This window comes from Macaca nemestrina, chromosome 9 (genome assembly GCF_043159975.1).
Source record: "Macaca nemestrina isolate mMacNem1 chromosome 9, mMacNem.hap1, whole genome shotgun sequence".
In the NCBI taxonomy this organism is placed as follows: domain Eukaryota; kingdom Metazoa; phylum Chordata; class Mammalia; order Primates; family Cercopithecidae; genus Macaca; species Macaca nemestrina.
The window spans coordinates 110,376,686-110,402,835 of NC_092133.1; the positions used below are offsets into that span (position 1 = coordinate 110,376,686).

General features: G+C 41.7%; 1 long non-coding RNA gene across 1 annotated transcript in view; it reads left to right on the forward strand.

The window, feature by feature from the left end:
• Positions 1-2,716: 2,716 nt before the first annotated feature.
• LOC139356111 (uncharacterized) overlaps positions 2,717-26,150 on the forward strand; it is a 31,266-nt gene continuing 7,832 nt past the window's right edge. The window contains exons 1-3 of the long non-coding RNA XR_011607504.1: positions 2,717-2,764; positions 9,588-9,679; positions 12,238-12,385. This is a non-coding gene — a long non-coding RNA (uncharacterized lncRNA). The remainder of the gene's footprint in view (positions 2,765-9,587; positions 9,680-12,237; positions 12,386-26,150) is intronic.

Below are 26,150 nucleotides of genomic sequence, written 5' to 3' on the forward strand. Positions count from 1 at the left end.
AGATAATATTTTTCAGGTATTACCTTAGAAGTGAGGGTGTGTTTATCTTCTTACATTTGGTAGAATTTAATTCCTTTGTGTAAGCAGAGTTTCTTTTTTTAAATAGTAGTATAAACATATTATGTATTTATTTTAAGCAGTCTTTCTTGGTTTTATTAGTACTATAAGCGTATGTATTTATTTTAAAGTCTTTTTTACCCAGACCACTCATATAATTTTGTTGAAAAAATATATTTTACAGTACTCTTGGAAATCATTAGAGCTGTTGGATATTGGAATGCTTGTTTGAGAAAGGAAGCTTTATGTTTAACCCTGTTGGGGCTCAGAAACATACCCCAAAATATGGCACTTTGACGTGATGCACTGAAGAAGCCTCAAGGTCTCTCGGACCTTCCTCCTTCTCCTGCCTCTCATTTCTTCAACTCTGTCAAAGCAAAGGATGAAGTTGTTCTGTGAAGTTCCCTTATCTGCCAGAAGTTTGGACCCATTCAAGAAAAAAAACAATGACCTCTGCTCCCTTTCTTAAGTTTTCATGAACTGAACTCACATGGCGGAAAGAAAGACTGAAGTCTGTCAACACACCTGGACAGACTTTTCTCACAAACCATTATGTCTGCTCTGTGGGCCCAACAGACTTTTTTTCTAGGCCATTGTATGTTCTTCAAGCCCATTGAATTCCCCTAAAAATCATTTACTGCTCCTTCTAAATCATCCACACTTCCCTATCTCCCTGTCCTCTAAGCAGAAGGGTATAGAGCCATCTGTACCTCACTGCACTTCGTGATTTCCCTCTCTTTGCACATAGATACATTTGTATGCCTTTTCTCTTATGAATCTGCATTTGTCAGTTCATTTTCAGTGAACCTTCAGAGGACAAAGGGAAAGTTTTCCCTTGGTCCCTACAGTAGGTTGTATGTTTCTAGAAATTTATCAATTTCTTCTAGGTTATTCAATTTGTCGTCATATAATTGTTCATGGTAGTCTTTTATGATCCTTTGCATTTTGTGACATCAGGTGTAATATCTCCTTTTTCATTTACACTTTTATTTATTTGAGTCTTTTCTATCTCTTTAAGTTAGTTTAGCTAAGAGAGTCAATTTCTTGTATCTTTTCAAAAAAACAGCTGTTAATTTTATTGATCTTTTCTATTGTTTTTCTAGTCCCCATTTTATTTATTTATGCTCTGATCTTTATTATTTCCTTCCTCCTGCTAACTTTGGGCTTAGTTTATTGTTCTTTTTCTACTTCCTTGTAAAGTTAAGTTTTTTATTTGCCATATTTCTTTTCTCTTAATGGAGGCATTTATTGCTATAAACTTCCCTCTTAGAACTGTTTTTACTGTCTCCCATAAATCTTGGTATGCTGTATTTCCATTTTTGTTTACCTCAAGGTATTTTTGTATTTCCCTTTTGATTTTTTCTTTGACTAATTAATTAGTTGTTCAAGAGTGTGTTGTTTCATTTCCACATATTTGTGAATTTTTCAATCTTCACTCTGTTATTGATTTCTAGTTTCATACCATTGTGGTTGGAAAGGATACCTGATATGTCTTCAATCTTCTTCAATTTGTTAAGACTAGTTTTGTGGCCTAACATATGTTCTATTTTGGAATATATTCTGTGTGCTCTTTAGAAGAATGTGTACTCTGTTGTTGTTGGATAGAATGTTCTATATATGTCTTTCAGATCCATTTGGTCTAATGTATTGTTCAAGTCCACTGTTGCCTTATTGATTTTCTTTTTGAATGATCTAGTCATTGTTGAAAGTGTGGTATTAAAGTGCCCTGCTAGTACTGTGTTGCTGTCTATTTCTCTCTTCAGTTCTCTTAGTGTTTGTCTTATATATTTAGATGCTCTGAAGTTGGGTGCATCTATTTTTACAACCATTGTATCCTCTTGATGAACTGACCCTTTGATCATTATATGATGACTTTATCTCTTTTACAGTTTTCGACTTAAAGTCTCATTTGTCTGATATATGCATAGCCACCTCTGCTCTCTTTTGGTTACAATTTGCATAGAATGTATTTTTCTATTCCTGTGCTTTCAGCCTATGTGTATTCTAAAAGCTAAAGTGAATCCTTTGTAGTCAATATATTGTGAATTTTGTTTCTTAAATCTCTTCAGTCTTTCTATGTTTTATGATTGGATAATTTAATCTATTTATATTTAAAGTAATTATCGATAGGTAAGGCCTTATCATTGCCATTTTGTTGATTGTTTTCTGCTTGTTTTGTAGTTTGTTTGTTCCATTGTTTCTCTCTAGTTCTCCTTTATGATTTAATTTTTTGTTTTTTTTTCTGTTTGTTTGTTTTGATTTTTTGAGACAGAATCCTGCTTTGTCACCAGGCTGGAGTGCAGTGGTGTAATCTCAGCTCACTGCAATGTCCGCCTCCCAGGTTCAAGCGATTCTCCTGCCTCAGCCTCCCGAGCAGCTAGGATTATAGGCTGTTGGAAATGCTTGTTCCCTGGTGCTGTAAAGAAATAGCACTTGAACATAAATTTAATTTCCTCAGCAAGGCCATTTTTACTTTCTGCAGAAAGAGTATACATGTCAGTGGTTTTGCCACGAAGAATACACCAAAGGAGACAGGATCATTTGTTACCTACTTCCACCCTACTGCTGTGTCCAGTTTCCGTTGGTTGGAATGGGACCTCACATTCTGTATTTGTCCTGATTGGCTAGCAACTTAGAACTTTTTAAAAGAGGCAAAGGCAGAGGAGAACAAAGGAAGGAGCAAGTAACTTGTGGAATGCTGAGAAAGGTAAAAACACCTTCAAATAATGAAGAGGAACAGGCTATGACCTAATGCTTGCTTGAACCAGTATAAGCATGCCAGGGCAAATATTTAGGCTAAATTGTGGAGAGCTAAGAACATAAAGTACATTGATTTCTTTATTACGGCTAGCAGATATTTAAGAATGTTAGCACAGGTCTTTGAATAAATTTTGCTTCTAAGAGAAGTTACTATTTATTCCTAATTAGATGGGGAGGAAAGTCTCTTTGAAGAGGAACCTCTACTTTACTTTTTGCACAGGTGCCCACCACCGTGCCCAGCTAATTTTTGTATTTTTAGTAGAGATGGGGTTTCATCATCTTGGCCAGGCTGGTCTCAAACTTCCTGATCTCATGATCCACCCACCTTGGCCTCCCAAAGTGCTAGGATTAGAGGCGTGAGCCACCATGCCTGGCCTGATTATTATTTTTTTGTATGGTGGTATGCTTAGATTCCTTTCTCTTTATCTTTTGTTTTTCTACTAGAGATTTTTGCTTTCTGATTACCATGAGTCTTAAATAACAATCTTATAACAGTTTGTTTTAAGCTGATAACCACTTAACTTTGATCACATGCAAAAACTACTGTTTTCATTCCCCCTTACATTTTATGTCATTGATGTCGTAATTGACATCTTTTTTATATTGCACATCTATTACAAGTTATTGTAGTTACATTTATTGTAATATATACTCATAGAGCTGTGTCTCCTTTGTAGCACTTACCTCATATGCAATTTTATATTCTCTTATGTCATATTTGATTAGACTATGAGTTTCATGTTTCATGAAAGCACAGAATGTGACATTTTTGTTAACTATTAAATTTCCAGCACCAAGCATAGTACTTACTACAGAGTAGTTGCTTAATATATAATTATTGAATCAGAAAATCAATAGTAATTGCATTTGTGTGTAATTGGCTGTTTAATGTCCATTTTATCTCCATAAGGGCAGGAAAATCTGGCTTTTTCAACAATGCATCTTTGGGGCATAATGCTAAGTAAATGATCCTCAATATAAACATGCTGAATAAATGAATGGATTAATGGATGAATGAATAAAAGTGAATTGTGACTACTTAGGAACTATGTAAAAGATAAAAAGAGAGTTCAGGCAGTTGGCTTAAGGTGAGATGCAGCTTTGGCATTTAACAACTAAAGGCCAGAGCACTCCCCTGGCAGTGACCCACTCTCAGCTTTCACCTATACTTCAACAGGGCATCCAGTGCTTCAGTCCAAAGCAGTCAGTCAGTCCATCATTTAGGGATTCCAAGGAGACCAAGGAAAAGATATATCTGAGAATGGCAGTGATATAGTTTGGCTGTGTCCCCACCCAAATCTCATCCTGAATTGTAATAATCCCTACATGTCAAGGGTGAGGCCAGGTGGAGATCATTGAATCATGGGGTTGTTTCCCCCATGCTTTTCTCGTGATAGTGAGTGAGTTCTCACAAGATCTGATAGTCTTATAAGGGGCTCTTCCCCCTTTGCTCAGCACCTCTCCTTCCTGCCAGCTTGTGAAGAAGGTGCCTTGCTTTCCCTTCACCTTCTGCCGTGATTGTAAGTTTTCTGAGGCCTCCCCAGCCATGCTGAACTGTGAGTCAATTAAACCTCTTTTTTTTTTTTTTTTTAAATAAATTACCCAGTCTTGGGCAGTTCTTTATAGCAGTATAAACATGGACTAATATAGGTTGGGACCTTTTCCTTCTGCCTTCAAGTCATACACTTTCTAGGCAGCCACTTTGTCTACCCAGCCATAAGTTCAGTCTTAACTAGAGAAAGTCTGGTGCAGATCACACTGTAGCTCCTCTCTACACAACATTTGTAACAGGTTCCATTGTCTGGAAAGGAAAAATAAAAAGAGAAACATTGATAAAGAGTAAAGAAAATATTGATCAAGAGGGAGTTTGGGGGAATGTGAGAAGCACAACCCCAAATTCATATCTGGTTATTGTTGGATAATAAGCTTTAAGATCTCACTGCAAATGGATTTCTGTTTCTTTTTTTAAATTGGCTTTTCTTGTTATTGCTTTGCTTTTATTTTTTAGCAAAAGAGCTCTTTCCTTGTCTTGATGTAGGAAAGTAAAGGTAGCCCTTTGGGGATAGAGCAGTGTTTCCCAAAGTTTTTGTTCCTGTTGTTTTGTAAACACATGTACGCATTCGGGATAACTATAATCTCTCCACTCTGGTAGATACTCATTCTACCAGAAGTTTGTATCTCCCTGGGTAGCTATTTTACATGTTCTGTGTGTTGGAATGTTTTTAGGCTTCATATATGGTATCCATATATTACGAATATTTGTTTTCTTCACTTAGCATAGTCGTGCCTTCTTCAACTACATAAAGGCGAGCCAAAAGAAAGTTTTTGTGCCTGTGCTGAAGGCACTAGTTACAGGGTAAGGAACAACAGGAGGAAGATATAACCTTGAAGGGAAGGTGACATTTCTGTGGACAGTCAGGGCTCCTTAACAAGCAACTCACCACCATGCCCCATCTAGTGATTCTTCCTCCAAGTATTTGTATTTTAATACGGTAAGAGCTGACATAACAGGGCATGGTGGCTCACACCTGTAATCCCAGCACTTTGGGAGGCCAAGACAGGAGGATTGCTTGAGCCCAGTGGTTCAAGGCTAGCCTGGACAACATGGTGAAACTGTGTCTCCACAAAAAATACAAACATTAAACAGGCATGGTGGCACATGCCTGTGGTCCCAACTAGTAGGGAGGCTGAGGTGGGAGGATCATTTGAGCCCGGGAGGTCAAAGCTGCAGTGAGCCAAGGTCACACTACTGCACTCCAACCTGAGAACCAGAGTGAGATACTATCTGTCTTTTAAAAAAAGTGACATACATTATGAATAGAAGCACATATTTTTCCGATGCAAGGTTTTTGCTGTTGTGTTGTTAACCACAAGAGAAACAAATTGAGGTGGGAGTGATACAAAACTGACATATAAGAAGCTCCAGGATTTTTTTTAACAGTTACAGTCCTCTTGGGGTCTGTACTTCCATTTAAATGAGTTTATCAGAATAGTTTTAGTCTCCTGATGGGTTGTAACTCGTTATTGATTAGCTTTTGTAGAAAAGGTGTAGGAACTTGAAGGAATAACATAGGTGATGTTTCCCAAACCAAGGGAAAGACCCATGGTACAGGTGCTCGATGATTATGGAATGACTGTGTGTGAAATGACACTAGACTACTCAGTGTGCAGCTAGTCATTTCAGTTATCTTTCAATCCTTTTAATTAATCAAGGAGAAATTTGCACTTGGTTTCTAGAGGGTCCCAACATTGCTGTAATCCTGGCATCCCCTTTAAACAGAGAGAGGTGTATTAGTCAGTTCCCTCACTACTCTAAAGAAATACTTGAGACTGGGTAATTTATAAAGAAAAGGGTTTTAATTGGCTCATGGTTCTGCAAGCTGTACAGGAAGCATAGCAGCTTCCGCTTCTGGAGAGGCCCCAGGAAACTTACAATCATGGTGGAAAGTGAAGGGGGAGCGAGTAGTTCACATGGCGGGATCAGGAGGAAGACAGAGATGGGGGAGGTGCTACACAATCTTAAACAACCAGATCTCATGAGAACTCACACACTTGCATAAGAACAGCACCAAGGGGATGTTGCTAAACTATTCGTGAAAGACCACCCTCATGATCCAGTCACCTCCCACCAGGCCTCGCCTCCAACACCGGGAATTACAATTTGACATGAGATTTGGAGGGGGGGTGGGGGACAAAGATCCAAACCGTAAGAAGAGGTGAGTCTTAGGTTTGGGGTCAATTACAGTATTATTAGTATTCTTTCATTTTTTATATCTATTATTCATGTTACCAGGTATTAGTAGCCAGTGGTACTAATTTTCCTCTTAGTCATTAAACCAGAGTAGGATACCTGCTTTGTGCTAGGCTCAGTTCAATGTGCTAGGGATTCAGTGCTTAACAAAGCACAGTTCTTCCTTTCGTGGAGTGTATGTAAAGTGATAAAACATTTTCTCTCAAATTACATTTAAGTTTTTAAAAGTGAGCTGTTAATTAAAGCAAAATAATTAAGCAAATGCTATTACAACAGGTGGTTCACAAATATGACAAAAACAATGAAAATGGCATTTATATGATTAAAATTGAAGAGCTATAGGAAAGTTGTAGAATCAACATTAATTTCTTTCCTTTCTTCTTTAGATAAAAGGACATTTATTCTGTGTCCCCTGATTTTCCTGATACCAAAGACAGCCAGAAGAAAGATATATTTGCTATTCTGAAAGCACTCACAAATAGAGGGGAAAAGGTCAACATTTGCCATCCGGCATGAACACCCCGGAGGCCACTCATTCCTGCTGGTGAATGTCCCATGGCAGTTTCCTGGTGGTGGAGACCACAGAGTGGGTGTGGGCAGATGTTGGGGAGAGGGGAGCAGAGCAGGCTGCTCCAGGCATGGGAAATGGCATGGGGAAGTCACACTAAGGCACACCATCCAGAGCCATGAATGCCATCCTAAGGACACTGAATCTTTTCCTGAAGGTATCAGGACACCACTGTGGGATTATACACAGAGGAATAGCATGACCAGATGTGCTCTTAGGAATATGACTCTGGCTGCTTCTCTTTGAAATTTTCATTTTTAGAAGACTAAATTGACCAAAGCGTGCTGAAATTGCTGGGAACAAAAACAAGAACAAAATCTCTTTTCCCCACCCTCTCACTACTCTCCAATAAAGTTAAGCTTTCTACCTTCCTTTATTTCCCACTTTTAAATATGTTAAATATTTCCCACTTTTAAAGAGTGTGCCCAGAAAGATTTTCCAAAATTAATGAGAATACTGAAAAATCATAGTTGCTTGGGTGCAACTTGAGGTTACCTTAGAGCTATGTTCATCCTTTTAAAAAAGTTTTTAAAATTCAATGAAGTGTTTTGTTTGTTTGTTTGTTTGTTTGTTTGGAGACAAGGTATTTCTATGTCACCTTGGCTGGAGTGCAGTCGTATGATCATAACTCAATGCAGCCTCAAACTCCTGGCTCAAATGATCCTCCCACCTCAGCCCTTGAGTAGCTGAGATTACAGGCACACTCCACCACACCCGGCTATAATTTTTAAAATTTCTTTAGAGATGAGATCTCGCTATGGTGCCCAGGCTGGTCTCAAAGTCCTTGCCTCAAGCAATCCTCCCACCTCACCCTCCCAAAATGCTGGGATCACAGGCGTGAGCCACTGCACCCAGGCAATTTTTTTAAGAGAGAGATGAGGTATCTCTATATTGCCCAGGCTATGTATAGCCCAGTAGCTATTCACAGGCGTGATTATCACACACTGCAGTGTCAAACTCCTGGGCCCAGTAGAGCCTCCCATAGGTGGGCCTGCAGGCAGACACCACTGCACCTGGCTCTCTTCACTCTTTGCAAAGACAACTCCTAATCTTGATCTCTTAGGATTGTTGGGACAATCCTCTGGGATGGCCGAGGCAGGCTTCACTATTCTCACTCATTCTCTAAATGGGGAAACAGAATGCCCCAAGGCGGTGGAGCTGGGACTCAACCTGATAGACCTTCATTGTGGTTGATCCCTACACCACAGGGCCAGGAAATATAAAGGAATGATTTCGCACCTGGTTTTCTGGGCTTTTCCGGGTCTTTGTTCACAGTAGGTCTTCCACACCATCACATGACAGGCATCTCACTGCCCTTTGGGCGCACCCTCTATTTGTCTCCCTTAATGACTGTACCGCATCCTTCCACTCTATGTCCACATTGAATACTACATTTTAAAAAGACTACTTTCATTTCACTTTTATACTCAAATGATTTTTGAAAGTGATTTTTTTTCCTAACCCTTTCCAGAAGGGTTCGGCAATCATGTCAAAACTTGCTTCTAATAGACCCACTTTGGTTGGAGAGTGCTTTTCTCTCAGCATCTTTATGTTTTATTACCTACCTGGCATTGTAGGGTAGATGCTCTTTGCTAAATTTTTTCATCTTTATTTCCCCTCCTCTGAGAAGCAGATTTTACTCTACTAAATGCCTTGAGCAAAACTTAATTCATTCCACCGATTCACATCTGTAGAACAAGCACTGATGGGAAGGGCTGTTTGAAATGAAATCAGAACTGAAGCTTACACAGTTAAAAAAAAAAAAAAAAAGAAGAAGAAGAAGAAAGAGAAAGGAAAATAAATGGGCTGACATCCGCCTCTCAGTGTGACGGGATTAAGACGATTTTAATTATCTCACCTGGCTTTTGTTATTGCACTAATTCTTGCTTCCTCCGCCTAGCTAATATGATAGCGTAAGATCTGGTACTCTTATCTGGATTTCCCCACTTTAGGAAAGTTGAAGAGCCCCCAGGTTAAAGAGTAAAAATCACAGTTCAAAATGCTCAGAAATGTGTGATGGCAAGAGCAGAGAATTCAGTGACTATGCTTGGTCATGTGCAAATGCTGATAATAACTGGAGGCTCAGGGCTGAATATGTTATACTTTTATGAATAAAGTAAATGGGTTTCCAGTGCGATCTGGATGTGAAAAGAAGACTTGGTTATTGAAGGTACTGGTGAAATATCGCGGAATGCAATCTCAGACATGTCCTCCAGTGGGGGCCAGCCGCATAAACACGAGTGAGGTGTTTGAGGGCATGGCTGTTTCTTTCATTCCACTAAAATACATGCATGCACAAACACAAAAAATCACTCCTATTTCTTGGCCTTTATTCTAAGAAGATGACTGCCATCAGTTTCACATTTGCTGGTTTTCTTCTCTCAAGAACTCTGTGTGACCTGACTGGGAGCAGGGAAAGGAGCGTTCAATAGGTCTTTTTTTTTTCTTCAGTTGCTGAACACCTGAAAATTCTCCTGTGATAAAGACCCAGCCAGCATCCTTAGGCGTGGACCACATTAAGGGAAAGCTTAAAGGAAAAGAGAGTGAGTCATATACTGCAAAGCAGAGCCAATCCAGAGAACTAGAAATTATTATTCTGATCCCAGGAGGCAGAGGAGTAAAGTGAGACAAGGGGAATGGAGAAACTTGCGTCTGCCTCGGGTTTGGGGTTGGTGGAAAAAGAGAGGAGCGCTTCCGGCCATTAGGGATAAGTCTGCTCGGCAGGAACCATGCAGACTGCCCGGTGGGAGAAGGCCAGGGTGGACGGGCCTGCTGTCCTGCTCTAAGTCGCTTCTGCTGGATGAGAGCTTCTGAGCTGCCGCTTTTGTTCAGGATCAATAAGCAGAGTGAGAAAAGGTGACAAATGAAAGGTGGAAGGGGTATCAGCTTCCCATAGCAAACTAGGGAAGTGGTGATGGGCATTGCATCCCTGTCTCAGCCCCAGATATCCAAGGACAGCCTTCCGGATGTTTCTTCTTGAGACGACTTTGCTGAGAGGTAAGCCTCGTGATTTGTGGCTGAGACATGCCTCAAAAACCTGGGAATGCAGAGCTTCCTGGTGGACCAGCCAAATGACTGGGGGTGGAAAATAGGATCTCCTGCATCAGGCCATCACAGGACTCTCCGCAGTGTCAGGGAGTACGCAGAGGGATACAGAGAATCTTCCCTCCCTTTGGAAACGTCAAAGGGAAATCCAAGAAATTACTTTCCATCTGATCCTTATAACCGCATGCCCCACTGACCAGAATAAGCATGGGACAAACACATTAGTGCCCACATAAAATGACTTTTGGAAAAGTCAGATATGATCCACTGAGCCGAATGATCATTACAAGCTGTAATCAGCGAAACCAAATTTCACAGTAAATGGGACATTGGGTATCTCGGAAGAAAAAAAAAAAAAAATTCTACCCTGCAAAAATGCTGCCCCTGAATTGACTGAGACAGTTCTCCATCTCTTTCTGTGCAGCCTCCAGGACAGTTTGATTTTGTTTTAGGAGGCATTGTTCATCTTTGCGGTCCTGCTAGTCAGGCTGAGCCAAATGAACTGATTTATGGAATCTTGGCAGTAGCCTTGGCTTCCAGCTAAAGTCAGGGATCTGCAGATTTGGCTGGCTGCAGAGAGGCAGTCTGAATATATCTCTGTTATTAGGGTGAACACAGATAAACAATGTAAATCAATAAAATGCAAATAAAGGGCTGGGTGTGGTGGGTAACGCCTGTAATCCCAGCACTTTGGGAGGCTGAGGTGGGTGGATCACTTGAGGAAAGGAGTTTGAGACAAGCCTGGCCAACATGACGAAACCTCATCCCTACTAAAAATACAAAATTTAGCCAGGCGAGGTGGTGCATGCCTGTAATCCCAGCTGCTCGGGAGTGCTGAGGCAGAATTGCTTGAACCTGGGTGGCAGAGGTTGCAGTGAGCCGAGATGGTGCCTCTTGCCTGGGCAACTGAGTGACTCTGTCTAAAAAAAAAAAAATAGTAAACAAAGGGTGTGGTCTTGATCCGGTTAACATTCCAGAGTCAATTTCCAGCAAATGCAAGTCTGCTAAATCCCAATGGTGAAGATCTTATGAATTCTCTGGGCTCTGTCCAGAGGAAAGAAACAAATAGTTGCTAGTAACCTGTGGAAACAAGGAAGGGACTTTGTAAAATTAGACTCTGCAGTTTAACAACTCTCAATGTGCTTCTGAAAGACAGAGCACTATTTCGCTCTGAATCTTTCATGAAATTACAAAAATGTTCAACCAGAGCAAAAGGAACCTCCCATTTTTCAATAGAATCCCCTTGACTATGATTTCTAAATGTTGACATCTAGGAAGGAAAACAGAGCACACGTAGTAAAAAGTCCAGTAGAGCAAGCTTGCCACATTCTAGGCATACAGGAGTTTGATGGATGTCCAACTCCTGTACTGGCTGAGTTGTAATGAAGCAGGAACCCTTGGTAGACTTATTGAGTAATAGCATATCCCATCTCTGAGGGTGCCTCCCAGGACAGAAGCTCCCACCACTGTCCATAGTGACCATCAGCCCAACTGTGACAGCTCAAGTCATTAGAAAGTCCCTCCTTTTGTTAAGCTCTGATCAGTTAGCTCTGCCCCTAACCCCTTCTCAAAGCAGACATGAATTTTAAAATGTCTTTGCCCTGGAGCAAAAAGAACTCAGATATAAATTCTGGATTTGTCAAATTGAGATAAAAGGTTGATATGTATTCTCGACTGGCAATGGAAACAAATGTGCCCCATATATTCATGTTCATAAAAACATAGCTTCAGCCAACCTGAGCATTACGTCAAGTTGAGCCATATGAAATTGCCAATTTTGTCAGTCACACATGATTGACAATTGGCTACTTTACATGATCCAACCTCCAACATGACAGTTAAGAGCACAGACTTTGGAGTCAGCTCCGCCACTTACCAGCCACTATCCTGGGCAAGTTACTGACTATTCTATCTTCATTTCCTCACCTAATAGGATTTACCTCATAGTATTAATTTTATTCTCACAACATTTGTAAAAAGTGAATGAGTTAATACAAGTAATGCATTTAAAAGCGTTCTTGGCATATAGAAATAATTATTCATTCCTTTTTCATAGGACTTTACTGACCCCAATTAAATAGGTAACCCTAGAAGAATAGAACCTATTGGGGGTGGGATGAGTGACTGCAAGAGGGACATCTGCTGAGGGCATCATGCTCAAAAGGGGCTTCAAATGTAGTCTTTTGACTTATCTCCAAATGAAAGTAAATATACAGTAGATCTATGGGTTATTGATTCATAATAAGTTATTAATTATTAACACTTAAATTTATCACAATATTTAGAGACTTGTTGTGGCATATCTTCCTTATTTAATACACTTGAATGTCAAAAAACATACAAGTGACTCAAGGCTTCTCAATCTCTAAAAGGCAGTGGGAATGGAACTGCTAAAAGCCATTAACTTCTCTATATTTCTCCTATTGAAAATACAAAAGGAGAATGAATGGTAAAGGATAAATCTAGCTGACTCCTCCCTTGTTAGAGACCTTGACTTCCACAAATAGGTTATTTCTACCTCCAGCTCAATGATCAGTTCAAGATTTTAGGCATCTGTAGTCATGCACACCACTGAGTAGTTTATAGCATTGCCCATGCCAAGAAACGCAACCATGAGCTAATTCCCAAAATGTTTGTCAAAAGCCTTATTGAGAAAATTAATATTTAGCAAAAAATAATTGGAGATCATACAGTATTCCATGTCCTCAGATGTTCTAAAATCTAACCATGGATTATGGCATCTTGGTAAAGAACTGCTGATTTACGTAGAATTGTAATGACTATCCCCAAATAGCTTCACTGAATTATGGACCTGCGTAATGGGTCAGTATGAGAGACAGTCCAGTGAAAGTCTTTGTTGGGTCTACTATGACAGTGCTGTTGTTTCAATGATATCCACTTTATGCACAGAAGGAAATTCCTACTTCATCCTGGAATTGAGAACAGTCAATTTTGTAAATTATTAGACTTCTGTTTTCAAGATAGCACTTAGAAACCTGAGAAACAAATGCACAGTCCATTAAATAGAAGTCAATTTTAAATAAAATTAGTTAATAATCTTAAGATTATTACCACAGGTTCCATTTTATGTCTCCACCATTATTTTATTTTCTTTTACTTAAAAAAATTAGTCTATTGATGTATAATTTATATACAACAAAATTCACCACTTTGAAGTGTAAAATTCAATGAATTTTGACAAAGTGCATGAAGTTGGGTAACTACCACCTGTCAGAGCAGGAGCATTGCCATCTTGGACAAACACCACCATTTAAGTTTCACCTTGATCAAAAACCACCTAAATCCAAAGGGCATCAGCCTAATGGCTAAGATCAGCATGACTATAAACCACAAATAGCATCCCCTACCAGAGACATGCCAGCCCCGAGATAACCTGCCTTCCAGCTGGAAAGATGCCAGCCCCAAGATAACCTTCCCTCCACCCAGAGACATTCCAACTCTGTCATAAACTTCCCCTGGACACAGAAACATTCCAAGCTTGTGATAAGCCCCCTCACCCTAAAACCAATATATACTGTTAGTCTGTAAGAGATAGAAATCGGCCAGAAGCCCCTCTCAGATTTATTCCCCAAAATAAACCTGTCTTTGACTGTTGAGCTGCTTTCTGTGTTCTTTCCTCTTTCTTTAACTCCTACACCACCAACCTCGTGATATACAGAACATTTCCATCATCCTCACAACATTTCCCAGTGCTCACATGTCAACAGTCTCCTTTCCCCAGCTCCAGGCCTGGGAACCACTGATCTGCTACTCTAGTTTTGTCCTTTCTAGAATTTCACATAAATAAAATCATATAGTCTTTTGTGTCTGAACTCTTTCAGTTAGAATAATTGTTGTGAGATTTATCTACGTTGTTGGGTATATTGGTAGTTCATTCCTTTTTATTGCTGAGAAATAATTCCATTGTGTGAATATGCAGATATGCCAAAATTTAGGTTGATTCTAATTTGGGGCTATTATGAATAAAGTTGCTATGAACATGAATTCACTAGTCTGTGTGAATGTATATTTTCCTTTATTTTGGGTAAATGCCTAGGTATGAGATTGTTGGATTAAATGGTACCTGCATGTTTAACTTTATATGAAATAGGCAAATTGTTTTCCAAAGTGGTTGCACCATTTTGCATTTACCAGCAATGCACAAGAATTCCAGTGGCTTCACATCCTTGGCAATACTTGGTATTGTTAGACTTTTTAATTTTAGATATTCCAGTGCATATGTAGTAGGATATTATTGTAGTTCTACTTAGTATTTCCCAATGGCTATTAATATCAAACATATTTTCATGTTATTTGCCATTCAAATATTTTCTTTGGTGAAATATCAGTTCAAAATTTTTAAAAAAAATGAAATTTGGCTGTGGTCTTCATATTATTGATTTGTAAGAGTTCTTTATCTATTCTGCATATATTCTGGACATATGTTTTGCAAATATTTTCTCCCTGTCTGCGAATTTTATTTTCATTGTCTTCACAGTGTATTTTCAAAAGCAAAAGTTTTAAATCTCTTTCTTTCTTTCTTTTTTCCTTTTCTTTTTCTTTTTTCTTTTTTTTTTTTTTTTTGAGACAGGGTCTGGCTGTGTCACCCAGGTTGGAGTGCAGCAGTGCAATCTTGGCTTACTGCAAATTCTGCCTCCTGGGCTCAAGTGATCCTCCCACCTCAGCCTCCCAAGTAGCTAGGACTAAAGGCCAGCTAATTTTCAAAAATTTTTTTGTAAAGATAAGCTTTCACCATGTTGCCCAGGCTGCTCTTAAACTCTTGAGCTCAAGCAATCTGCCAGCCTCAGCCTCCCAAAGTGTTCGTATTACAGGCATGAGTCACTGTGCCCAGCTGCTTAAATTTCAATAAAGTTTATCAAATTTTTCCTTCATGATTTTTATGTTCTTAGAAATCTTTGCCTAACCCAAGGTAACAAAGATGACCTCATATCCTCTTGTGGAAATTTTATAGTTTCAATTTGTTATTTAGATCTATGATCCATTTTGAGTTAATTTTTATATGTAGTGTGAGGTAAGAACCAAAGTTCATTTTTTGCCCCTCAATATCCAATTGTTTCAGCATCTTTTTTTGAAAGGAATATCTCTCCCTATTGAGTAATCTTTGCACTGTTTTGAAAACCAACAGATCACACTTGTTCAAGCCATGGCCCATGGGCTGCATGCAGCCCAGGTTGGCTTTGAATGTAGCCCAATAAAAATTCATAAACATTGTATGATTTTTTGTGAATTTTTTTAGCTCATCAGTTATCATTAGAGTCAGTCTATTTTATGTGTGACCCAAGACAATTCTGCCACATTCTGCCAATGTGGCCCTGGGAAGCCAAAAGTTTGGACACCTCTGCAACATATCATGTAGACAGGGGTCTATTTCTGGACTCTGTACTGTCAGACTGATTTCATTAATTTATGTGTACAGTTATGCACTGTATGACATTTTGGCCAATGACAGACTGCATACTGGATGGTGGTCCCATAATACTATATTTTTACTATACTTTCTTCTATGTTTAGGTATGTGTAGATAAACAAATACTTACCATTGTGTTCCAGTTGCCTAGAGTATCCAGTAGAGTAACATGATGAACAAGTTTGTAGTCTAGGAGCAATAAGCTAGATCATATGTCCCAGATATATAAGAGGCTCTACTATCTAGGTTTGATAAGTGCACTCTATGATGTTCACACACACAACAACAACAACAAAATCACCTACGCTTTTCTGAATGTGTCCTCATCATTAAGCAACACATGACCCTATATGTGATTGCTGTAGTCTTAAAATTAGGTTGTCTAAGTTCTTCAGCTTTGTTCCCTTTCCAAACCGTTTTAGGTGTGCTAGGTCCTTCACTCTTCTGTTTACATTTCAGAATTAGTTTGTCAATTAAAAAAACCACATAGGACTTTGATTGAACTTACATTGACTTTCTATGGTAGCCATGAAATTGTGGCTTGCAGAGCTCCCACTATAAGGAGTGCAACCAGAGCCCCAGATGCTATGCTTTGAAATACATTGCTTTATTTTGGCTGGGGCCACACCTTACTTGGACAAGACTGCTCCCTTGTCAAGGACTGAGCGTGGTGGGGCTACCAAAGCAGATTCATTTCTGGGAGACATTAAGCTCCTCTTTTGGCAATGTAAACTCAAGGAATCCCTGCTGGCTTTGTTGAAGCTTCTTTAGACTGCATGACAGTCTAGGACAGTTCCACCCAACATTCTCTCCCTCTCACTTTCACTTAGATTCACACTTGCCTCCTAGTCTGACATCTTTCCCAGCCTTCTCCAGTTCTTGCTCTCATTTTCTTTTCACAAGCATCTTCCTTAATAAAATCCTTGCATATTACTCCTGTCAATATCAGCTTCTCAGAGGATCTGCGTTAACACAAGTGGTACCAAGAGTGGTTTGAAAGAACAGACAGCAAGGTGGAGTTGTAAAATTAACTCACCTACTTGGCAGATCAGAAGCACATATATGGTTCTGGGAACAAAGTGCAGTCCAACTGCTACTATTTCACTGGTAGAGGCCCTCGAAAATGTTCCTGTCAGGGCAAATGCTGTGATGGGTGTGATGATATCTGCATTTGGAAATACAAGGGAAACTTCTTACAAGTATAGCACAATTGGGTCAGGTACAGTGGCTCACACCTGTAATCCCAGCACTTTGGGAGCTCAAGGTGGGTGGATTATGAGGTCAGGAGATTGAGACCATCCTGGCCAACATGGTGAAGCCCCATCTCTACTAATACACAAAAAAAATTAGCCAGTGTGGTGGTGTGCACCTGTAGTCTCAGCTACTCAGGAAGCTGAGGCAGGGGAATCGCTTGAGCCCAGGAGTCAGAGATTGCAGCCTGAGCTGAGATCACACCACTGCACTCTAGCTTGGCAACTGAGCAAGACTCTATCTCAAATATATATATGTGTGTGTGTGTGTATATATATATGTGTGTGTGTGTATATATGTTTATAGCACAATTGGCTGGCTAAGGCTAAGTGCATTGACTGCATGTTAGTGGGGAATGAGAGACTGAGAGCCATTAATACACACTTACTAGTTAAGTGTGGGAACCATAGAGCCTCCAGTGGTAATAGTGGTTGCATATAAAGAAGTCTTTACTGCCTATAACTGAAGGGCAGGCACAATCAAAAGGTAAGCTCAAGCCCTAATTATGAGGATCTCAGGGCACCAGAGACATTAAACACTCCTTTAGGCAGGAAATCTGGAGAGATATACTTAGTGATGTTGACTCTACAACATTCCCACCCCCATCCTCTGGGCGTGGATGGGTGGCCCATCTTTCCCTAGTAAGAGCTAGTACTTTGGCCATGCTGAAAGATGCTGCAGAATCTTCCTCACCAAAAGACACAGACACAGCCCTTGAGACCTGTCTCCATCTCCATTCCTGCTCTCAGACTGATAGAGTGATTCCAAGATAACACAGATATAGTCAGGGTGTGCCCTGTAAGGCAAGAAAGAGATCTACGCAGAAAGAAACAAGATGTGATGGGGCATGGTGGCTCATGCCTGTAATTGCAGCAATTTGGGAGGCTGAGGCAGGAGGATCCCTTGAGCTCAGGAGTTTGAGATAATCCTGGGCAACATAGGGAGACCTAGTCTCTACTAAAATACAAAAAATTAGCTGGGCAAGATGGTGCAGGTACTTGGGGGTTGAAGCAGGAGGATCATTTGAGCCTGGGAAGTGTAAGAGTTAAAGAAAGAGGAAAGAAACACAGAATGCAGCTTAAGAGTCAAAGACAGGTTTATTTTAGAGAAAAACCCGAGAGGGGCTTCCAGCCAATTTTGGTCAGGAGTGCTTTCTTTTACAGAGGAAGAGTATATATTGGTTTTAGGGTGAGGGGCTTATTACAAGCTTGGAATGTTTCTGTGTGGGAGGACGTTTATGGTGAGGTTAGAACGTCTCTGGGTGGAGAGGAGGTTATCTTGGGGCTGACATCTTTCCAGCAGGAAGGGAGTTATCTCAGGGCTGGCATCTTCCCGACTGGAGGTGGGTTACCTTAGGGCTAGTATGTTTCTGGTTGGGGAGGAGTTTGGAATGTTTCTGGTCGGAGATGTTATTTGTGATTTATGGTCATGCTGACCTTAGCAATTAGGCTGATGCCCTTTGGATTTAGGCAGTTATTGATTCAGGTGAATTTAAAAGTGACAGTGCTTGCCCAAGATGGTGATACTCCTGCTCTGTCAGGAATTAGAGGCTGCAGTAAGTCCTGATCATGCCACTGCACTCCAGCCTGGGCAACAGAGTGACACCCTGTTGAAAAAGAAAAAAGAAAGAAGACAACTATCTGGTATGTACTGGCAGTACCTTGGAAATACTCCTGGGGTTTGACTTGAGGGATTTTGGTCAAGGAGGCTAGAATGTTAAGCTGGATAACCAAGAATTCATTGATTTGGGGCATTTTCTCAGGATACAGTTTTTATCACCCTAGCAAAGCCCCAGGGGAGAGGACAAACTAATTTGACGGCAGTGGCTCCTAAAAGCCAGGAAAAGATGATGGGCAAGCCTCAGCAAAGGAGAGATGTCTAAGCTTCCCTCATAGATGGCAAGGGAAAGAATGAAGAGCCTAATAAGCATGAATGCGTTCCAGTAAAACTTCATTCACAAAAACTCATGATGGGCTGGATCTGACTATAGTTTGCTGAACACTGCCCTTGACAGCAGCCAACCAAGGTGCCACTTAATATCTCTAATTTAAAAAGACAAACAGGAGAATGCTTAGGACTCTAACAAAGTTAGAATGGAGGCGTCAAAGTCTGAAAACAGTTGCCCCAATAACAAGTTACCATTTGGTGGCTGATGCTCACACTGGAGCCAATTTTCAGACCTGGAGCCCTTTGACCTAAGAGGTAGCTGGGTTCTACAGGATCCTATTGAGAGGTGAAGCTGGCTGGGCTTCTGGGTCTGGTGGGGACTTGGAGAACTATTCTGTCTAGCTAAAAGATTGGAAATGCACCAATCAGCCCTCTGTGTCTAGCTAAAGGTTTGTAAATGCACCAATCAGCACTCTGTAAAAACGGACCAATCGGTTCTCTGTAAAATGGCCCAATCAGCAGTATGTGGGTGGGGCCAAATATGGGAATAAAAGCAGGCCACCCGAGACAGCAGCAGCACCCCACTTGGGTCCCCTTCCATACTGTGGCAGCTTTATTCTTTCGCTCTTTGCAATAAATCTTGCTGCTGCTCACTCTTTGGGTCCACACTACCTTTATGAGCTGTAACACTCACCACGAAGGTCTGCAGCTTCACTTCTGAAGCCAGTGAGGCCACGAACCCACCAGGAGAAACAAACAACTCTGGACGTGTCACCTTTAAGAGCTGTAACACTCACTGCTAAGGTCTACAGCTTCACTCCTGAAGTCAGCAAGACCACGAAGCCATCAGAAGGAATAAACTCTGGACACATCTGAACATCTGAAGGAACAAACTCTGGACACACTATATTTAAGAACTGTAACACTCACCGGAGGGGTCTGCAGCTTCATTCGTGAAGTCACCGAGACCAAGAACCCACTGGAAGGGAACCAATTCCAGAGACATTTCAGCAACAACCAAGGGACACTCAACTGTCACCAAATGGTGAGTACCATAGGACCCCTTTCATTTACTATTCTGTCCTATTTTCCTTAGAATTTGGGGGTTAAATACTGGGCACCTGACGGCCAGTTAAAAACACCTAGCACAGCTGCCACGCTAAAGACATGGGCGTCAGGCTTTCTGGGAAGGGGCTCTCTAACAACCCCCAACTCTTCAGAGTTGGGAGTGTTGGTTTGCCTGAAGCTTCTGGTCTTCTGTACTTCCGGGCTGAGTCAAGGGTCGACAGAGAGGAAAGCCATTCTGCTCCGGGGTCCTGACAACAAGTTGGTTGACCCTGCGGCCATGAGCAGAACTCTCAAAGTCATGTTGCCCAAGCGAAACTCACCCATCTATCCTATCTATCCTGACCCTTGCCTCCTGGATCCTAATGCCTGCCAGATAAACTTCCTCTCGCCTCTCTTCTCTGAGGCTAGTCCTGCTTTGAAAAACCACTCCCTGTCTCTGGTGCTTTTCTAGTTTCTCCTACAAGAATGATTTCTAGTATAACCTCCAGGACTCTGTTACCTTCTTTAGGCACCCAGGCTCACCAATCAGAAAGACATAATTTTTGCCCAAAGCCCCACTGTAGGGGGTACTATCTGGAATTTTAGGATCCCTCCTCAGACAAGCAGGCCTAACAAAAGCTATTCCTGAAGCAAGGAGATGGGGAGCCTCAGAAATTGTATCCTTCCTATTCATATAAATGAGGACAAAAGGCATCACTCTTCCAACTCTGGAGATCCCTTTCTTCCCTCAGGGTATGGCCCTCCACTTCATTTTTGGGGCATAATGTCTTTATAGGACATGGGTAAGGTCCCAGTACTAACAGGAGAATGCTTAGGACTCTAACCGGTTTTCAAGAATGCATCGGTAAGGGCCAGCAAATCTGATTTTTCTCAGTCCTCTTTGTGGTATAGGAGGACAGGCAAGGGTGTAGGTTTTCGAGAATGTGTTGGTAAGGGCCACTAAATCCGACCTTCCTTGGTCCTCCTTGTGGTCTAGGAGGAAAGCTAGTGTTTCTGTTGCTGCACTGGTGAGTACAACTATTTTGATCAGCAGGGTCCAGGGACCATTGTGAGTTCTTGGGCAAGAGAGGTTTCTGCTGCTGCATCAGTGAGCATAACTATTCCAATGAGCAGGGTCCAGGGACTGTTGCAGTTTCTTGGACAGGGGGAGAAACAAACAAACCAAAACCATGGGTGGTTTTGCCTTTCAGATGGGAAACAGGCATCAACAGGCTCACCCTTGAAATGCATACTAAGCCATTGGAACCAATTTGACCTGCAAACCCTGAAAAAGTGGTGGCTCATTTTTTTCTGCACTATGACCTGGCCCCAATATTCTCTCTCTGATGGGGAAAAATGGCCACCTGAGGGAAGTATACATTACAATACTATCCTGCAATTTGAACTTTTCTGTAAGAGAGAAGGCAAATGGAGTGAAATATCTTATGTCCAAGCTTTCTTTCAGTGAAGGAGCATACAAAACTATGCAAAGATTGCAATTTACATCCCACAAGAGGACCTCTCAGCTTATCCCCACATCCTAGCCTCCCTATAGCTCCCCTTCCTATTAATGATAAGCCTCCTCTAATCTCCCACACCCAGAAGGAAATCAGAGAAATATCCAAAAGACCACAACCCCCACCCCGGGCTATCGGTTATGTCCCCTTCAAGCTGTAGAGGGAGGGGAATTTGGCCCAACCTGGGTACATGTCCCCTTCTCCCTCTCTAATTTAAAGCAGATCAAGGCAGACCTGTGGAAGTTTTCAGATGATTCTGATAGGTACATAGACGACCTACAGCGTCCAGGGCAAACCTTTGATCTCACTTGGAGAGATGTCATTCTATTGTTATATCAAACACTGGCCTTTAATGAAAATAATGGGGCTTTAGCTGCAGCCCAAGAGTTTGGAGATACCTGGTATCTTAGTCAAGTAAATGATAGAATGACAGCTGAAGAAAGGGACAAATTCCCTGCTGGTCAGCAAGCCGTCCCCAATATGGATCCCCACTGGGACCTCGACTCAGATCATGGGGACTGGAGTCATAAACATCTGTTGACCTGTGTTCTAGAAGGACTAAGGAGAATTAGGAAAAAGCCCATGAATTATTCAATGATGTCTACCATAACTCAGGGAAAGGAAAAAATCCTTCTGCCTTCCTTGAGTGACTATGGGAGGCCTTAAGGAAATATTCTCCCCCGTCACCTGACTCATGAGAGGGTCAATTGATTCTAAAAGATAAATTTATTACTCAGTCAGCTGCAGACATCAGGAGAAAGCTCCAAAAGTGAACCCTGGGCCCTGAACAAAATTTGGAGGCATTATTAAACCTGGGCAACCTCGGTGTTCCATAATAGGGACCAAGAAAAACAGGCCCAAAATGAAAAACAAGATCAGAGAAAGGCCGCAGCCTAAGTCATGGCCCTCAGAAAAACAAACGAACCGTGGTGGTTCATACGGGAGAGAAAATGGAGCAGGCCAATCACCTGGTAGGGCTTGTTATCAGTGTGGTTTACAAGGACACTTTAGAAAAGATTGTCCAACGAGAAACATGCTGCCCCTTCATCCATGTCTGCTATGCTGAGGCAATCACTGGAAGGTACACATGCACCAGAGGACAAAGTTTCTCTGGGTCTGAAGCCCATGACCAGGTGATACAACAACAGAACTGAGGGTGCCCGGGACAAGCACCAGCTCATATCACCACCCTCACTGAGCCCCGGGTACGTTTAACCATTGAGGGCCAGGAAGTTGACTTCCTCCTGGACACTGGCGTGGCCTTCTCAGTATTAAGCTCCTGTCCTGGATGACTGTCCTCAAGGTCCGTTACCATCCAAGGAATCCTTGGACAGCCTGTAATCAGGTATTTCTCCCACCTCCTCAGTTGTAATTGGGAGACTTTGCTGTTTTCACATGCCTTTCTTGTTAAGCCTGAAAGTCCCACACCCTTATTAGGGAGAGATATATTAGCCAAAGCTGGAGCTATTATCTATATGAATATGGGGAACAAGTTACCAATTTGTTTTCCCCTACTTGAGAAGGGAATAAAACCTGAAGTCTGGGCATTGGAAGGACAATTTGGAAGGGCAAAAAATGCCTGCCCAGTCCAAATCAGGCTAAAAGACCCCACCACTTTTCCTTATGAAAGGCAATATCCCTTAAGGACTGAAGCTCATAAAATTTACAGGATATTGTTAAACATTTAAAAGTTCAAGGCTTAGTAAGGAAATGCAACAGTCCCTGCAACACCCCAATTCTAGGAGTACAAAACCGAACAGTCAGTGGAGACTAGTCAAGATCTTAGACTCATCAACGAGGCAGGAATTCCTCTATATCCAGTTGTACCCAACCCCTATACCCTGCCCTCTCAAATACCAGAAGAAGCAGAATGATTCACTGTTCTGGGCCTCAAGGATGCCTTCTTCTATATTCTCCTGCACTCTGACTCCCAGTTTCTCTTTGCCTTTGAGGATCCCACAGACCACATGTCCCAACTTACATGGATGGTCTTACCTCAAGGGTTTACGGATAGCCCTCAACTGTTTGGTCAGGCACTGGCCCAAGATCTAGGCCACTTCTCAAGTCCAGGCCCTCTGATCCTTCAGTATGTGGATGACTTGCGTTTGTCTACCAGTTCAGAAGCCTCATGCCAGCAGACTACTTTAGATCTCTTGAACTTTCTAGCTAATTAAGGGTACAAGGCGTCTAGGTCGAAGGCCCAGTTTTGCCTACAGCAGGTCAAATATCTACGCCTAATCTTAGCCAGAGGGACCAGGGCCCTCAGCAAGGAACGAATACAGCCTATACTGGCTTATCCTTGCGCTAAGACATTAAAACAGTTATGGGGGTCCCTTGGAATCACTGGCTTTTGCCGACCATGGATCTCTGGATACAGCAAGATAGCCAGGCTGCTCTATACTCTAGTCAAGGAGACCCAGAGGGCAAATACTCATCTAGTAGAATGGGAACCAGGGGCAGAAACAGCCTTCAAAATCTTAAAGCAGGCCCTAGTACAAGCTCCAGCTTTAAGCCTTCCCACAGGACAAAACTTCTCTTTATACGTCACAGAAAGAGCAGCGATAGCTCTTGGAGTCCTTATACAGACTCATGGGACAACCCTACAACCAGTGGCATACCTAAGTAAGGAAACTGATGTAGTAGCAAAAGGCTGGCCTCACTGCTTATGGGTAGTTGTGGTGGTGGCTGTCTTAGTGTCAGAGGCTATCAAAATAATACAAGGAAAGGATCTCACTGTCTGGACAACTCATGACGTAAATGGCATACTAGGCCAAAGGAAGCTTATGACTATCAGACAACCACTTACTTAGATACCAGGCACTACTCCTTGGGGGACTGGTGCTTCAAATATGTACGTGCGTGGCCCTCAACCCTGCCACTTTTCTCCTAGATGATGGGGAACCAATCGAGCAAGACTGCTAATAAATTACAGTCCAGACTTATGCCACCTGAGATGATCACTTAGAAGTCCCCCTGGCTAATTCTGACCTTAACCTATATACCAATGGAAGTTCATTTGTGGAGAATGGGATACAAAGGACAGGTTATGCCATAGTTAGTGATATAACCGTACTTGAAAATAAGCCTCTTCCCCCAGGGACCAGAGCCCAGTTAGCAGAACTAGTGGCATTTACCCAAGCCTTAGAACTGGGAAAAGGAAAAAGAATAAATGGGTATATAGATAGCAAGTATGTTTATCTAATCCTACATGCCCATGCTGCAATATGGAAAGAAAGGGAGTTCCTAACCTCTAGGGGAACCCCCATGAAATGCCACAAGGAAATTATGGAGTTATTGCATGCAGTGCAAAAACCCAAGGAGGTGGCAGTCTTACACTGCCAAGGCCATCAGAAAGGTGAAGGAGAAAAGGCAGAAGGAAATCGCTGGGCAGATAGTGAGGCCAAAATTGCTGCCAGGTGGGACCTCCCATTAGAAATACCTATGGAAGGAACCTTGGTATAGAACAATTCCCTCCAAGAGATTAAGCCCCCATATTCCACAACTGAAACATTTCACAGGGGCATAGTTTTCTCCCCTCGGGGTGGTTAATGACAGAAGAAGGAAAGGCACTTATACCTGAAGCCAGCCAATGGAAAATACTTAAAACCCTCCACCAAATTTTTCATATGGGTATTGAAAACACTCATCAAATGACCAAATGCCTATAAACAGGGCCAAATCTCCTCCAGACCATGCGACAGGTAGTCAAAGCCTGTGAGGTGTGCCAAAGGAATAATCCCTTGGTCCATCGTAAGGCCCCTTTGGGGGAACAAATAATAGGTCACTATCCTGGAGAAGACTGGCAGTTAAACTTCACCCATATGTCTAAGTCAAAGGGATTTCAATACTTGTTGATCTGTGTTGATACCTTTACAAATTGGATAGAAGCTTTCCCCGCAAGACAGAAAAGGTTCAGGAAGTGATTAAGGTCCTAATTCATGAAATAATTCCTAGATTTGGCCTTCCCCGAAGCTTACAGAGCGACAATGGTCCGGCTTTTAAAGCCACGATAACTCAGGGAATTTCCAGGGCGCCAGGGATACAATATCATCTTCACTGCACCTGGAGGCCACAATCCTCAGGGAAAGTTGAGAAGGCAAATGAAACACTCAAGAGGCACTTAAGGGAATGAACACAAGAAACTCATCCCCCATGGTCTACTCTTTTGCCCATGGCCTTGTTGAGAATCCGAAATTCTCACAAAATGGGGCTCAGTCCATATGAAATGCTGTATGGATGACCTTTTCTCACAAATGACATCCTACTTGATCAGGGAACAGCCAACTTGGTCAAAGATATAACTTTTTTAGCAAAATATCAACAAAACCCTAAAACCTACCTGAACGATGTCACAGAGAAAAGGGAACAGAGTTGTTTCAACCAGGAGATTCAGTGTTGGTCACATCTCTTCCCCTCTACCTCCTTCTACCTCCTCATCTATGGACTCTTTGTGGGAAGGACTATACTCGGTAATCCTCTCTACACCCACTGCAGTCTCTACACCCACTGCAGTTAAGGTGGCAGGAGTGGAATCTTGGATTCACCACACCCGAGTTAAATTTTGGACACCCCCGGAGGAACCTGTGGGATCGTCAGCTCAGGAGTCCCAAGATCTGCCAGACCAGCCCCTTCAACCTGTGAACCGTTGAAGGATTTGCACCTCCTATTTCGGAAGGAAACATCCCATACTAAAAAGGTTCCTACCACTGATCCTGAAGAAAAACCCCTTCCTCCTTAAAAAAGTTAAGTGAAAACCTACATAATCTTTAACACCTCTCCTTGCCCCTTTAATGGAATCCTTTTACTATTTCATCATATTATTAAGCAGCATATTAACCA